This window comes from Candoia aspera, chromosome 16 (assembly GCF_035149785.1).
Source record: "Candoia aspera isolate rCanAsp1 chromosome 16, rCanAsp1.hap2, whole genome shotgun sequence".
Taxonomy (NCBI): Eukaryota; Metazoa; Chordata; class Lepidosauria; order Squamata; family Boidae; genus Candoia; species Candoia aspera.
This window is the reverse complement of record NC_086168.1, coordinates 3,450,659-3,464,678: the sequence shown is the minus strand read 5'-3', so window position 1 is coordinate 3,464,678 and position 14,020 is coordinate 3,450,659. Positions and strand designations below refer to the sequence as shown.

The window sequence follows — 14,020 nt, the reverse complement described above, 5'->3', positions numbered from 1 at the left end:
GAAGCCGGGCCCATTTTTAATTTTAATCGAGATTTGTCATTTAAAAACTGAAAAGGGTACCATCTAGCAATGAGGAAGGTTGCCGAAACAACTCTCAACGTTCAGACTTGTTTCCCCTTTATTTCAAATTCCCTCTCACCATCCCCTCTCTGCTGCCCATATTTTTAATGTCTCCTGACAACACCCCATTCTAGCAATTCCCAGCAAATCCCATTTTCGAGGTCCGCGTGTCGAACTTAAACTTCTGGAAAGGTATGATCCACAAGAGAAGGACATCCTGCGGTGCGTTCATTTAAATTCTCCTCTGAAACACGATCTCGCCATTTTCCCCCCCAGCTGCGCCGACATCTGGTTTCCATTTGTTCTCTAATGGCGGGAAAAAAACGTTATTTTGGAATGGTTTTGAAATTTGGAATACTTTTATGACAGGTCTTTGATTTGTACCAGCTACCCTGGATTCCTCTGCTATATGTCAAGCTTGAGCAGCTATGATGTGGCAAAAAAACAGAAGAAGGAGGGAAAGAAAAAAAAAATCTTGCCTGCTTGGAGAATTCCTTAGTAAAAAGACCTTTGAGATTTTGTCCGGAAACGGCACCACAGCCAGGCCGAGCAACGCAAAAGGATGGGACCCAAACATCTCACTCTAAAATAATCTTTGCTTTCGATATTTTCTTTCCTGCATATTCATGTCTCATTCCAACATTTGCAAGAGCTTATTCCACAGGGATGCCCTTAAACTCCTGGGAATATTTTCTCCCTGTGCTGCTAACTCTGAAAGATCAGGGATGGCATTATTCTTAAGATGGAGAACCAGCCAATTCTGGGCCTTTCTGACTTACCTACAGTTTTCTGGCACTAGAAAGTGGAACCCCCCCACCCCCAAGCTGCAGGTGATCTCCCCCAAAATCTGGGGTCCCTGAAGCCCTTCCAACATTTTGATTTTTTTTTTAATCTGCCAAAAGGGGGAAAAATCTATACATGGGGGAGGATGGTAATGCCTTAAATTGCATTCAGATAAATTTCCATCAAATCTAGGTTTTGTTATGACCCTTATTGCTTTTTCTCCCCCCCCCCCTTTTTTTTTTTTTTGCCTTCCCTGGCTATTTTTTGGATGGTAGCCTCACTTGGCCCCTTCCCCCCCCTCCCAATTTTATACACCCAGATCAAGTCCCCACTCGGTTAAGATGGGGCCAATCACTCCACAGAGATGGAAAGATTCAACACTTCCCACTCTGGAGGAATAGTTGGTGAAGTTGACAGATTTTGCTGAAATGGATAAATTGGCTTCTTGGATTAGAGAAAAGACACTGTCTACATTTATTGGTGACTGGGAAACCTCTTATGGGCTTTTTGCCTAAAAATTTAAAAAATGAACTTGTGATTTATGGCTTTGATGATTAGACAGGTCAGACCATAGAAAGAAGAGTAATATGATGTATTGTTAAAGGGAGAGGTTAAAATATATTTTAACTGCTGTGAGAACATCAGAAGCTATTTCCTTATATATTTCTTTTCTTTCTTCTCTTTCTTTTCGGGCACTTTCTGCTGTTTCTTTAATTTCCTTCTTTTCCCCTTTTCCTTCTTACTTTCTTCCTTTATATTAGTTTGTGTTAGTTTTTAATCTTGCTTAAAAGCTTAATAAAAATTATTTTTGAAAAAGGTGGGGCTGATCACTGTCTCTCATCCGATCCTACCTCCGAAATTTAGGGAGGATTAACTGGGGAGTTAAACCACCCCACTATAGTCTGCCAAGAAAACGTCGGGAAAGGGGTGTCCCTCCAAAGGGTCAGACGTGACTCGGTGCTTGCACAGGGGACCTTTCACAATTGGGGAGTTACTGTATGTGCATGACCCTGAATTCCTTGAAGGACAGATGGGATATGAAGATAATAAATAAAATTAAGATGTCTGCAACAGAAAATATAGCTTCAACCACTCAGCCCAGGTTTGATCCTGTTGTTTCAGCTCCCCTTCTGAATCCATCAAGAACTTTTCACACCCTCTAGTGAAATTCAGCACTAAATTCTCCACCCATCAACTGGGTTTGTACAACACATTCAGCAATAAATCTGGGTTTCCAAAACAGTTTCTAAGTTCACGTCGCATGCGAGGCCCAAACGCTTCACCCAAATGTTGAATTGATTCAATCGATTGTAGTTTTTCTGTTTGGAGCACCAAACACACCACTTTGGATTTTCAAATGGATTTCAGCGAAGATGGCTGTCTGTCAAATGTCTAGACGGGGGTGTGAACCTTGGCTAACGGATTTGGAGACGTCTGACTTGGTTCAGGGCTTCAAACGGCTTTGGAGCCTCAGTGTTAGAAGCTCAGACTGGCTTATCAAATCAATCCATTTGCCTCTGAATCCAATCTTGAAAGCAAATATTCAAAATACCCTCAATCAACCACATTCAGGTTTAATGTGTTGGGCGGGTTCCCTCGACATGAGCAAGCAGCTACCTAATTTAACCTGGTTTTGTGTAAACCAGCTATTATGTCACACCTAACTTTTTCAGGAGAAAATAAACTCAGCATGTTTAATGACTGGAGGAAATTCTAGTTCATTCACTTAGAATTTTCTAGAGATTCCCAGTGTGAAAGGAAATGACTTTCAAACTTGATGTGGTGCTTAATAAGGGAATAGGATGGCTTCCTTTTTCTGTATACTTTCTATACCCCCATGCATGAGAAAGATTTTCTAAGGCTTTGTCCTGAGAAGGTTGAAAATGTGCGGTTCAAATTTAGCATGGTGCAATCAGATCATCTGGGTGGATAAGGCTGAGCACTGGGTTTGAATCCTTGTGCCTGTGTGTACCTGGTGGGACATTGCTAATCTGGCAGAGTATTTAGGCATTTGTTTTATTTAACAACAACAACAACAAAATTAACCCAGACCAATCTAACAGAGCAGTGAATAGCACCAAAATAAGTAAATAAATACATTAAAAAGCGAGTGAGTAAATAAATAACACCCCAAAGTATTAATGCCTTACACAGATAAGCATCCAGTGGATTGCTGACAAACTGTGAGAAAAGTATTGATCGTATTATGAGCTGCAAGAAATGATAAAAATGGAAAAAGCTAAAGCAGAGAGAGTCAATTTATAAAGAAGATGCTGGACTCATTAAGTTCACTAGGTCTTACTTCTCCAGGAAGTGGGTATTTCATAGGATACTGCAATATAAATTTATCGACTGAAGCAAGTTGCGGAGGAAATATAATACTCAAATCCAAAGTCACCCCATGGAATTGATGGGCAATAAATCAAGACTGAGAAAAGGAGGGCTACTATCTGGGCTGCAGTACTCAAGATGGCCACTAGGTGGCAACAAACGCTAATGTTTTTTGTTTCTCTTTGCTGCCTTCTAATGCTGAACAGAAGTACTGCAGCCCAGATATGATAGCTCTAGAGAAATCTATAATTCTACTAAAAAAAAAAAGTTGCGTATGGAATTCTTTGCCATGAGACCTAAAGATGGCCACTGCTCTGGATGGCTTAAAGGAAGAATTCAGGAGAATTGGAATGCAGGCCAAAATAAACCAGAAAAAGTTTTCAAAATTGAAAGGTCCCGTGGATCTTCTGGAACCATTAGATGATCCACCAGCCAAAATTATTGGCCTCTGCTTTTTCTTCCAACCCTTTGTGTGTGGTATCAACCCCCCTGTAGATCTTTGTCACATGGGAAATTCTCCCATCCCATAATGCTTGCACCATAATCAGATCTTTGAATGGTGCATTAGAAGTGGCGTTGGGTGAAAATAGGACTGAAAAAAAATTGGATTAAATGAAAGATTAAATTCAAATGTTGAACATGGATAAGGTCCTTCCTTTCCTTCATTTAATAAATTTTGCCTCCTGTCACATTAAAAATCACAACTTAGAGGCAATTTTTGGAGAAGATTTGGGGATCCCTCCCAAATTTGGGGTTTGCCGTTGTGGCCAGCTACAGTGTGAGTCGGACTGACCCTTTTCAGGATCAAAGGAAATAAAAATCTTTTGGAAAATCTAGAAAATATCAAAGCCCAACATTAAAGGCCTTCAAGCTTTTTAGAGTTATAAAATAATAAAGGAGAGAAATATTTTAGAAAGTCCAGAGGCCACCTTGAATTCCTGAAAGTTTATGAAAAAAGTTTCTGCATTTTACATGGCACAATCAGCACTGAAAATACAGATGTACGCATTCAAATTTCATAATTGTATAAGTTAATTGGACATAAGCCCAGGCTTGTAATATAGTATGAATCACAAGGATGTCAGGTTCAATTTACAAAGGAAGTAATTTTGAGTTTCGGCAGTATCCCGGGTTCAAAGTTTTTTTTTCTCCTTCCCGTCTCCCCCTCCTTTTCTTTTCTTTTTTTCCCCTTTCTCTAAAAAAAATTCAGTTTAACTGAGTGGACTGAAATAGCCTGGAGGCCATTAGCCGTAAATTCTTCCGAAGAAAAATAAATCCCTTCTCCTTGCTAACTTTTCTTCTCTCAACAAGTCCAAGACTCATACATTTTTTTCTATTGAAATAACAATTATGGCTAAGGCATTCCGGCGGCTGCAGGGGCTCCTAATCAAATAAATAGATTTTATTAATTAACACAGGTCTTTCGCAAATAGGGTCCCGATTTGATCCCCAGGCTCCAAATTAAGAAAAACAAACAAGGCCAGGTCAAGTTCTCAATGTGGATTTGACAAATTCACAGCCTTGGCCAGAGGGAGGCGTCGGGAGTGGTTTGGGGAAAAAAATAATGGCTTGCTATTTTATTAAGGAGCAGACTTAAAAAAAAAGATTGCTAAGTGAACTGGTCACTGGACTGCAATTTGGGTCATCAAGATCTGGAGGTAGCATGATTTATCCTGTTCAATAAGGAAGTGATACTTCCTCAGATGATTAGAGAGCTCCTTTTCAGGCTCCATCCAGCTATTCCAAGGATAGACAGCTAAACCCTAATTCCATCCTAGTCTCTTCAGATCAGAAAATCTGGACAGTGGTTCTTTCCTCTCTTGGATTTATGGAGTCTCCTCCCATGCTTTTGCAAGTTGTTTGTGTTGGAAATAATTGATCATTAACCCTGTCTGTAAAAAGATGCTGTTCATGAAGGAGGCGCAAGATCTACCGTTCACAAAATGAACCATTCCACTGATCTTCTAGATCAGGCAGATCCACGTGTTCTGGAGATGGCTGGGTGGTTTTCCTCAAAACCAGAAATGACTTATTGTTCTTTCAGACATGGATTGGCTCTGAAAGAGGCTTGAAACACCCATTTCTGGAAAACCACTGGCCAGTTCTCTAGACTGTTCCTTTCTCATGAACTTTGTCCCAAGTGATGCTGGAGGGCCCAGCCAGAGATGACCTCTTTTTCCGAAGAGGATGAAACAAAGGACCCCATCCAGGAATCACACACTTGCACTAGCACCGAAAACAGAGCTTCAAAACTCATACAGCCATTAGATGTCAGCAAAGTTAGAGTTCTTAGCCAGAAATCAGCCAAGTGGAGGACCAGCCCCTGGCAGGAGAAGATTGCCGATGAGGGCTGAAACTTTGCAGACTTGGGCTCCAGCAAACCAATGCTACTTAGCTTCAGCTGCATCTGGAAGTGCAGAAGACATGGGTATTTAAGGATGATTTAGAAAGCAGATTCCTTCACTGAAGAATTTTGGTAGCAGCCTTATTAAGAAGCCATGTGAATGTCTCTGCCTACGTGAATTCCTTGGTCTGCAAAGTGTTCCTCCTTGGACCTTGACACGGATTTGGATTGTTGGGTGTTGGATCCTTGATCTGGATTGAATGCTGTTGCTACTGGGCCCTTGGAAAGTGGAAGGCTGATTTATGGCCCAATGACCAAGGACAATGGTAAGAGAACTTACCATTAAAATACAATAAAACAGTAAAACAATAAAACAGTACAATAAAAACAGTCTTCTCAATAAATAATATGTTCCAAGAGGTGGATGGTAAAAAGTTCTTAATTTAATTTCTGGGGAGCGTCTTTAGGATGCTAATACTGTCTGGATTGGTTGTGAAGTAATTTTATTTGATGGGATTTTGTGATGGTTGTGTTTTTCTTTTCATCTGTTACCATGGTTTGGTAAAAGTATATATTTGATAATGGCACTGATAATATAGAAGATCTGAATCCTCGCTGACTTTCCTCGGATGTCCTGGAAGTCAGCATCTTCTGACTGTGCCTCTGTTTCAAAATATAGCATCAAAACTTGATTATATTGTGATGCAAATTGGACAAGCATTACTCTTTTTGGCTATGGATATTTAGACTTTCTGAGGTTGCCCAATGACTCTAGGTGGATAATAGAGGATTCAAGCAACTGATAATAATAGATTAAACCCACTGTAAAAATGGCCATGCCATTTTCTATCTAGATAACACCTAACCAACCTCAGCTGATCTTCAGAAAAGATCAGACTTATTGGAAATGCAATAGTCAGGTTTGATCATGTTTTTTCACATGGTGGCAGGGGCATAAAGCTCAACAATTCTGGAAGATGATTCATCACAGAATGAAGCAAATTCTAAATACTGACTCTTCTTTCTTGCTGACTGTTTTTCTGTCAAGCATTACTAAGTCTTCCATTCCTACAAAGTTGGTTCTGTATATGGTAACAGTTGCTAGAATACTTCACACTTCTTACTGAAAATTATACATAACTGCTTTTTTAGAAGAATGGCAGACCAAGTTAAGGGAGTTCGTATCAGTGTCAAAAATAAATTTGCGTTAAAAAAAAAAAAGCAAGTCTGATACTGAATTTACTTAATCTGGAAACAATTTATGGATTGTAATTCTCTTCATGGCCTTGTACCAGATCCAAAGTTTGGTTCTATCTAACATAATTCTTTAAAATGTTAGATGTTTTTTTATTTATTATAATACAGATAAACTTCCTTGGTTTAGGTAGCAATTCCAATTAATTGTTTATTCTGATCGATGATTATAATAATGATTTTAAGGTACTAAACTGCTGTAAGATCTTTATTTTATTATATTGTTTTTGTTTATTGTTGTTAGCCACCCAGACTCCATAGGTTAGATGTGAGTTTTGGGTGGCTAAGGGACCATCCAGCCCATTTACAATCCCCTCACCACCATCCATCAAAGTTCTGGAAAGCTTTGGCCAGAAACTTCAGCCTTCCCCAGATGATTAGGAGTCCAACTTATGCCCTTAAGAATCCCAAAGTTTGCCCGCCTGTGTTGAATCTTGTATCTTGAATTATGGCTGCTGGGCAAAATCCTGCAGAACCTTCTGGAGGACTTTTCTAGCTGGGACCACTAATATTAGGGGAGTTGGACTGAAATGCTGACTTGACATCAGGCAGAAAAGCATTCTACCAACTGTAATGAGGCTCTGGCCAGACAGATAGACTGTGCTGTTACCGAGTGCTCAACCTGGTAACTGAAGGTGTGTCTAAGAGGCAGATGCCCCCCAACCGATCCAAACCTTGATTTTTCATGATTTCTGAAGCCAAGAAAAAGAGGCACGGGCAGCTGCCTGGTTTGCAACGTGCCCAGTTAAGGCTCTTGCGTGAACCTAGCCCAGCAGTGACCTGGCTGCCCAATTGTTGTCATTCCTTGTTGTTTTTGCAATCCGGAGCAGGAAGCAAAAATCAAATGTTTGTCTAGCCTCCCAGCTGCCTTTGGGGTGTTGGGTTGGCTTCTACCCCCACATGTTATACTTGGGGTGCTTCAAAAGCAAACAGATCTTCCATGCGTCTCTGTGAAAAACAGACCCCAAAAGACGCCACGGATGGTTTCTGAAGCTTATCCGTCCGCTGTGATTGACGGCTTCCTTCATTTAATATGCCTTGTAGACCTCTTTTGGGAATGGAAACCTTTTGGGCTCCCCACCCCACCCTCTTCCTCCCCAGCCTTTGAAAAGGATCGACTGCTTTTTCCTCCAGGGGGGTTAGAAAAATGCAAAAGGGCAAGTTTTAAGCCCGGCCCGGGCAATCAGGGGAGCTGAGGCATGCTGGAGTGAGGTGACCCCCTTCCTCTGAAGTCCCCCATCTGAAAACGTTTAGGGGCATCTCAATTTTCGTTCCGATCCATTCAAACTGTCAGAAAACTACAGTGCGGAAATGGTCCTTTTCATTTACTCCTCGCAGGAAACAGACTGCATGGTTTTGGGGGGGGGGGTCATAGGGGAACCCAGCCTTTTCCAGAATAGGCAAGCTTTGGGTCTTGGCAGGAGGAACCAAGCAGGAATTTTATTTGCATTGGTAGGAGAGAGAAATGGACAACTAGACAAATATCTAGTTTTATTTTATCCCGGCTTGGTTTCTTTTTCCATACAAACTTTCAAGGCCTCTGTTTTATTCTGTTCCGGGACAGAGGCTCTTGGCCAGAAGTGGCATTCAAGTGACAAACTGAGAAAGCAGCTGGGTGGGATCGAGGGGTGTCAGAAACCCCAGATCCAAACCCTTGCTGTTGTGTTGGCTGACAAGTGTGGGATAGACAGTTCAGTGATTAACCGGGGATTATGGATGAATTTTCCCTCGTCCCCAAATCTATCTGATAACTTGAGGGAAAATCTCTCTTTTTTTCAGCTCTGGGTGTGGTGGAAATGCAGCTGTTTTGCGTCAACTGTGGTTTGTGACTTGGCGAGATAGGCAAAACTGCAAACTGTAGCTGAACAAACCATGGTTTAATGGGACATCTGAGATAAGGAGCTATGCTTTTCGAATGAGGGGTTCCTTGGGGTGTCTCAACAGGCCCTTTTGAATTCGAACTCTAGATCAAATCCGCTGCCCCCCAGCCACAAACCAAAGGTATCAATATCAGGAGTGACGGACTTTCTTCAGGGTCTGATGTTAGGCACTTTTATTCCTTTATTAGATTTATATTCTGCCTTTCTTCCAGGAGGTGAAGTTGGTATACTTAAAGCTTGGAGTCTTTTTTCGCCTGGCAGCCACAGAAAGTCTAAGAGACAAAATGAGGCAAACATATTGTTTCCTATTTTTTCCCACAGCAGCAACAAAGCCGTTGGAGTTGGGTGGCTTATAAATTCAAATAATAATAATCCACTCAACTTTTATGGCTGAGAAGAGACTACTGTAGAACCTGGATCTTCTCAGTGCCAATCTAGCACCCTAACCACTACACCACGCTGCCTCTCTTGGTTTCCCTAAGGTTTCTACAGCCAGTGTCCAATTGTGCAGAGCAAGCTGGCCTGTATTGAAACTGCCCACCTGCCCACCGGCCTGACGTATCTCTGGAGCTGCCTTCTGCCAATCTGGGACCGTCCCTTGAAACCTGCAACTGGAACATTGGAAGGGAAACCTAGCCCACCACACCAGGAGGCACCAGGTTGGTGAAAGATGGTTGAGATGCACCTTTGATCCGATCCACCTGAAGACCAGCTGAGCGTCCTATTTTGTTTCTAAGAATGGCCAGTTGCCCTCTCTGTGCCCAAGTGGTTCACAGGTGAAGGTGCTGGACTTGAAGGAGAGGGAGACCCAGGTTCTAGATCCTCCACAGTCATGGAAGCCCCACGGGGGACTTGGGGCCTTTCCGTCTCTCTCTGCCCAACCTTGCTCACAGGATGTTGCGGCAGGGATCAACTGCAATCCATCCAAGGGACCGATCTATTGGAAACAACGTTGTGCCATTGAAATATCACCCCTGCCCATTTTCTTTGCCCATCAAAAAGGGGTGGAGCTTACGGCCCCACCCTCCTTTTGCCCTTTGCCCACCCCTCTTGGGAGAAAGAAGGGATAAACCTCAAACATAAAATAAGCTGAAGGTTTTCCAAACCAGGATAGTCCCCACCTCTCTAAAGGGCAGAGAAGGTGGTGGAAGAAACCAAAATTAAAAGTGGACAAATCCTATCACACAGCACAGTGCATCAGCTATAGATGTGCAAACTGGATGTGATCTGATTCAAACCACTGCTCTGGTCTCAACTGAAGCTAGCTTAATTCCGCTGGAAGCATCAACTGGGATCCACTTGATCTGAATTGCCCAAGCCGTTCAGAAAGTGGTTTTTATTGCTTTCCTTTACTTCTTTTTCTCTTCCACAGTTCGTATTGTTCTTATTCTTTTAAAAATTTCTTTAATACATTTGTTTATAGATAAGAGATAAGATATGGGAAGAAAAAATGTTTTTGTTGTATTTTTAGAGAAAATGATAAGGTACTGTGCTGAAAGGAAAAGAATATGATTTCTTTGACTAAGACTAAAATATGTATGTTGTTATTTCTGGTAACTCTTAATGGACTTTTGCTGATTAAGATTAAATGACGCAGCCTTATAATTGGTTTATAGATAAGAGATGAGATATGGAAAGACGAGATCGTGGGTTGAAATGCTAGAGAAAGTGATAAGTTACTGAAATTGTCTTGATGAAGGGGGAAGTCATTTCTTTACATATCTTTTTCCTCTTTTTCCTTATATCTTTTTTCTTTCCCCCTTTTTTCCCCTGCACTTTTCCATTTTTTAAATTTTTTTATATTTTTCTTAGTTTGTATTAGTTTTTTGCCTTTGTCTTTTTAAGTTCTCATAAAAATTCTTTTAAACATTCTTTAATTATACATATAATTCTGGAAGCGGAAGTCCACCCATCTTAAACTCGCATAAATGTTTATGTGGGCTTTCAACCGAACCCCCTTAAAGTCCAGCCTCCACCTCAAAACTTTGGACGGGCCTAGTTCGGATCCCAGTCTTCTTCAACAAGCCATGGGAAAGCTAACCATGGTTTAGCTCAATCTATGCACCCTGCGAAATGTCTTTATTGCCGCTTGAACAAAATTGGTTTAGCAAGTCCGTGCTGCTGTTTGGATTAGATCAGGAGGAGGAGGAACTGCAGCCAGATGTGAGCGATTCGGATGTGCAACATGGGCAGCCAGCCTGTAAAACACGCCCTTGTTCTTCACCATCCCTCTCTAATTTGAAACTAAATCTCCCTTTCTTTTCTTCACTCCTCCTTTTCAATTCACTTGTTCTCCCCACACCCTGATTCTGCCATGTAGTACATTTGGGGAAAGACATTTGCTCCCCACACCCACTGGTTCATGCTTTTCCATGTGCCTCCCAGCTCTCCTCGCGTGTGAGGCCTTGTTGCAAAAGGCCAGCCTTGTTGGCTGGGACGAACGGCGCCTCTCCACATCTGTTTCAATGTGAAAGGCTGGCGCCGGCCGAAGCCACAGACTTCAGTTGCGAGGGGCGCAGACTTTAATAGGCTCGTACAGTTCGCTTCACGCTTGCTTCGGCTGCGAAGGAAAAGTGGTTTTCTGAGATTGCAGATCCACGCTCCCTCTTCCTTTAAAAAAAAAAAAAAACAGAAGCCAAAGGGGGGTGCCATGAGACATGCAACAGGCAGGGAGATGTGGAAGGATGTTGCCTGCAAGGTAGGGGTGACTTCACTGTCTACCACCCGTGGCCTTTTGGAGATCAAAAGCTGCTTTCCAGCAATAACCCTTCCTGGAATCTGTGGCTGTGCCTACACTGGTTTTTGAGCAGAAATGGGAGTGTTGAAGTTTCTAATGCAGAGGGGTGTCAGTGTGGGAGAAATGCTTCTCCAGGACTCTCTGAACCCCAGAAGTGTGGGAATAGTAGATCCCACAGAGAAGTGGAGGAATATTTATCATGTCCACCAACAGAATCTGGGAAAGCCTTTGCGTTGGGTTCCAACAATTTACTGTATGTGGTCGGGGTATCATGACATCCCAGCAGGTCATCTGCAGCCCCCACACATCTCATTTCCCAATTCTCATTTCTCAACAGCGGCCCAAACCTTCCAAGTGTGTAATATCTCACAAATGTTTGGCGTTGTTATGGGTTTGCACACCATCGCATTGAAACTTTGTGGTAGCGTTGGGTGAGAACACCCAAGACACAGCTGAGATGGCCAAATTTTGTAAGATTTCATCAGTCACAAGCAATGTACTGTATATGGGGGGGGGGGGTTGGTCATTGCCCATGGTTGTTCAAGGCTGTTTGAGAAGCTTTTCAAATCCTGGTCTTCGTTGACCTTGGAAGACCCCAAGATCTCCAGATGTTTTATGGGTGCCAACCACTTGCCAATTTCTATGCTGGCATGGTTTAAGTGAAAGGTGCCATCTGGAAGGCACCAGATTTATTCATCCCTTGCCTTGGGATGCTTTAGGTAAAGACTTCCAAACAGGGTTAGAATTATCGTGGATTTTTCTGTGCCAAATGTCCTACCTGTGAGTTACAGAGAAAGACCTTCTAGCTTCTTTAGCCTAATATAACCAACATTAGTTAACACCACCAGTCTCCTGGTGTTGGCACAGAGTGCTGGGATTCTAACAGCTTCATGGTCCATGTTTTGCGACTAAACACCACTGCCAGCTGTGAACTGCCCCTGAACCCAGGTTGTCAAAGAAGGAAACAGTACATTCAGTTTTTTTTAAAAAGCCCCCTCTTCTCACAGAGGGAAAACAGGAAGCTGCAGTGGTTTTATTACAACCACGTTGCTTCCCTTCCAATGGGAAAGGCGCTCTGCAATCTGCAGGACTTTGCTCTTTCTCTAAACATCTCTGCGCATGCTCCAATGTTCTCTGTTCCAAGTGCCCGAATGTTATGCAGTCTTTTCCAAGGAAGCACCCTTTTGTTGCAACAGAAATAAGGAAGATCATCTGGAGATGATAAACATATGGGCAGAACAAGACCGTTCTTGTTCTGCTTTTTGCACAACCCCCCCCCCAACCCTGAGTGTGGAGGACTTAATTACTACGATCATGCATGATGCACCACTTGATGAAAATTGGTTAATTCTATGCGTAGTTTTAGACTGGAGTGCAGGTTCTCCAAGGGGCAAATGTGTAATTAACTCTGAGCGTAGCATAAGAACACTTCAAGTGCATGATTTGACAGCAATATTTCTGGTTGTTTGGGAAAGTAGACTTAGAAGGTGACCTCCAGGGTGCCCCTGGAGATGGAAGGCATCAAGCTGAAGCCCTGATCTACTTTTCCATCTCTAATGAATTCAGAACAAGAAGCTGGAAGCGAACCCATGAGTGCATTCACATAGCTTGGGGTTCCCAAATCAATAAACCCTGTTCTAGCTAAATGTGAAGACATGCATTCATAACATGCTCCTACCTTAGTCTAAACTACCAAGATACGTGAAGGGAGCCATCAAGCCCACTAAGCCATTTTTTGCTAGTTTGGGTCAAGGAAATACAATTGCTGGGGTTTTAATTGTGTGTAATTTCATACATTGCACGAAACCATGGCTTGCTTCAAATAAGCCACAACCGCCACATTCATGCAGCACTTTTAAACTCTGAACCATGGTTTGCCACCTACAGTGACCGGGATCCCACACTGCATTAAACCAAGATAGTTGCAAGCCCCCTTGAGTCTTTATACCAGCAGAAACATGGAGTAGACACATAATCATAAATATCAATAAAGAAACAAACAAACCAAACAAACCGTGTTGTGACATAGCACAACGTAACCTAGTTCTATAGTATCTTTAATCATGAAACAAAATAGGACGCTCAGCTGGTCTTCAGGTGGATCGGATCAAAGGTGCATCTCAACCATCTTGTTGAATAAATCATAGTGGTCTGGGCCTATGCTTTATACTGAACCATAAGCAATGATTCACAAGTCATAGGAGGTAGGTTTGCATATCCATTCAGCCAAAACTAAACCAGCGTCTTACAGTATAAAATATGATTTGGTTTGCCCCACATGCTTAACTTGGTTATTGAAACTACTTTTTCAAGAATTCCTAGGATATCCTAAAATCAACCCCATCGGTGGGGTTTTTTTTACAGCAATTAAGAATGTTGTACATTATGATTTTCTCCCTGAGTTTCAAGCAATGGTATAGAAACCATTGGTGGGCTTACACATTTAACTATTCAGGAAACACACTAACTGGGATTAATTTAATTTAGCTTTGGTGGTGGTGGTGGTGGTGAAGCCAATTGTACAAACCCAGCCCATGTAGTGCATTGTGTTGTGTGACCCCAGAAAAATGGGCTAATTCAGCAACAGGTTCAAGTGTGCTTGCTAAATGTGGCAAAATTTTGGACTAGGTG

General features: G+C 42.1%; 2 protein-coding genes across 2 annotated transcripts in view; one reads left to right on the top strand and one right to left on the bottom strand.

The window, feature by feature from the left end:
* ASB6 (ankyrin repeat and SOCS box containing 6) overlaps positions 1-14,020 on the top strand; it is a 114,522-nt gene that overhangs the window by 22,197 nt on the left and 78,305 nt on the right. The window lies entirely within an intron of this gene.
* Positions 1-14,020, bottom strand: part of PRRX2 (paired related homeobox 2) — a 58,249-nt gene that overhangs the window by 5,388 nt on the left and 38,841 nt on the right. The gene's annotated exons all lie outside the window — the stretch shown is intronic.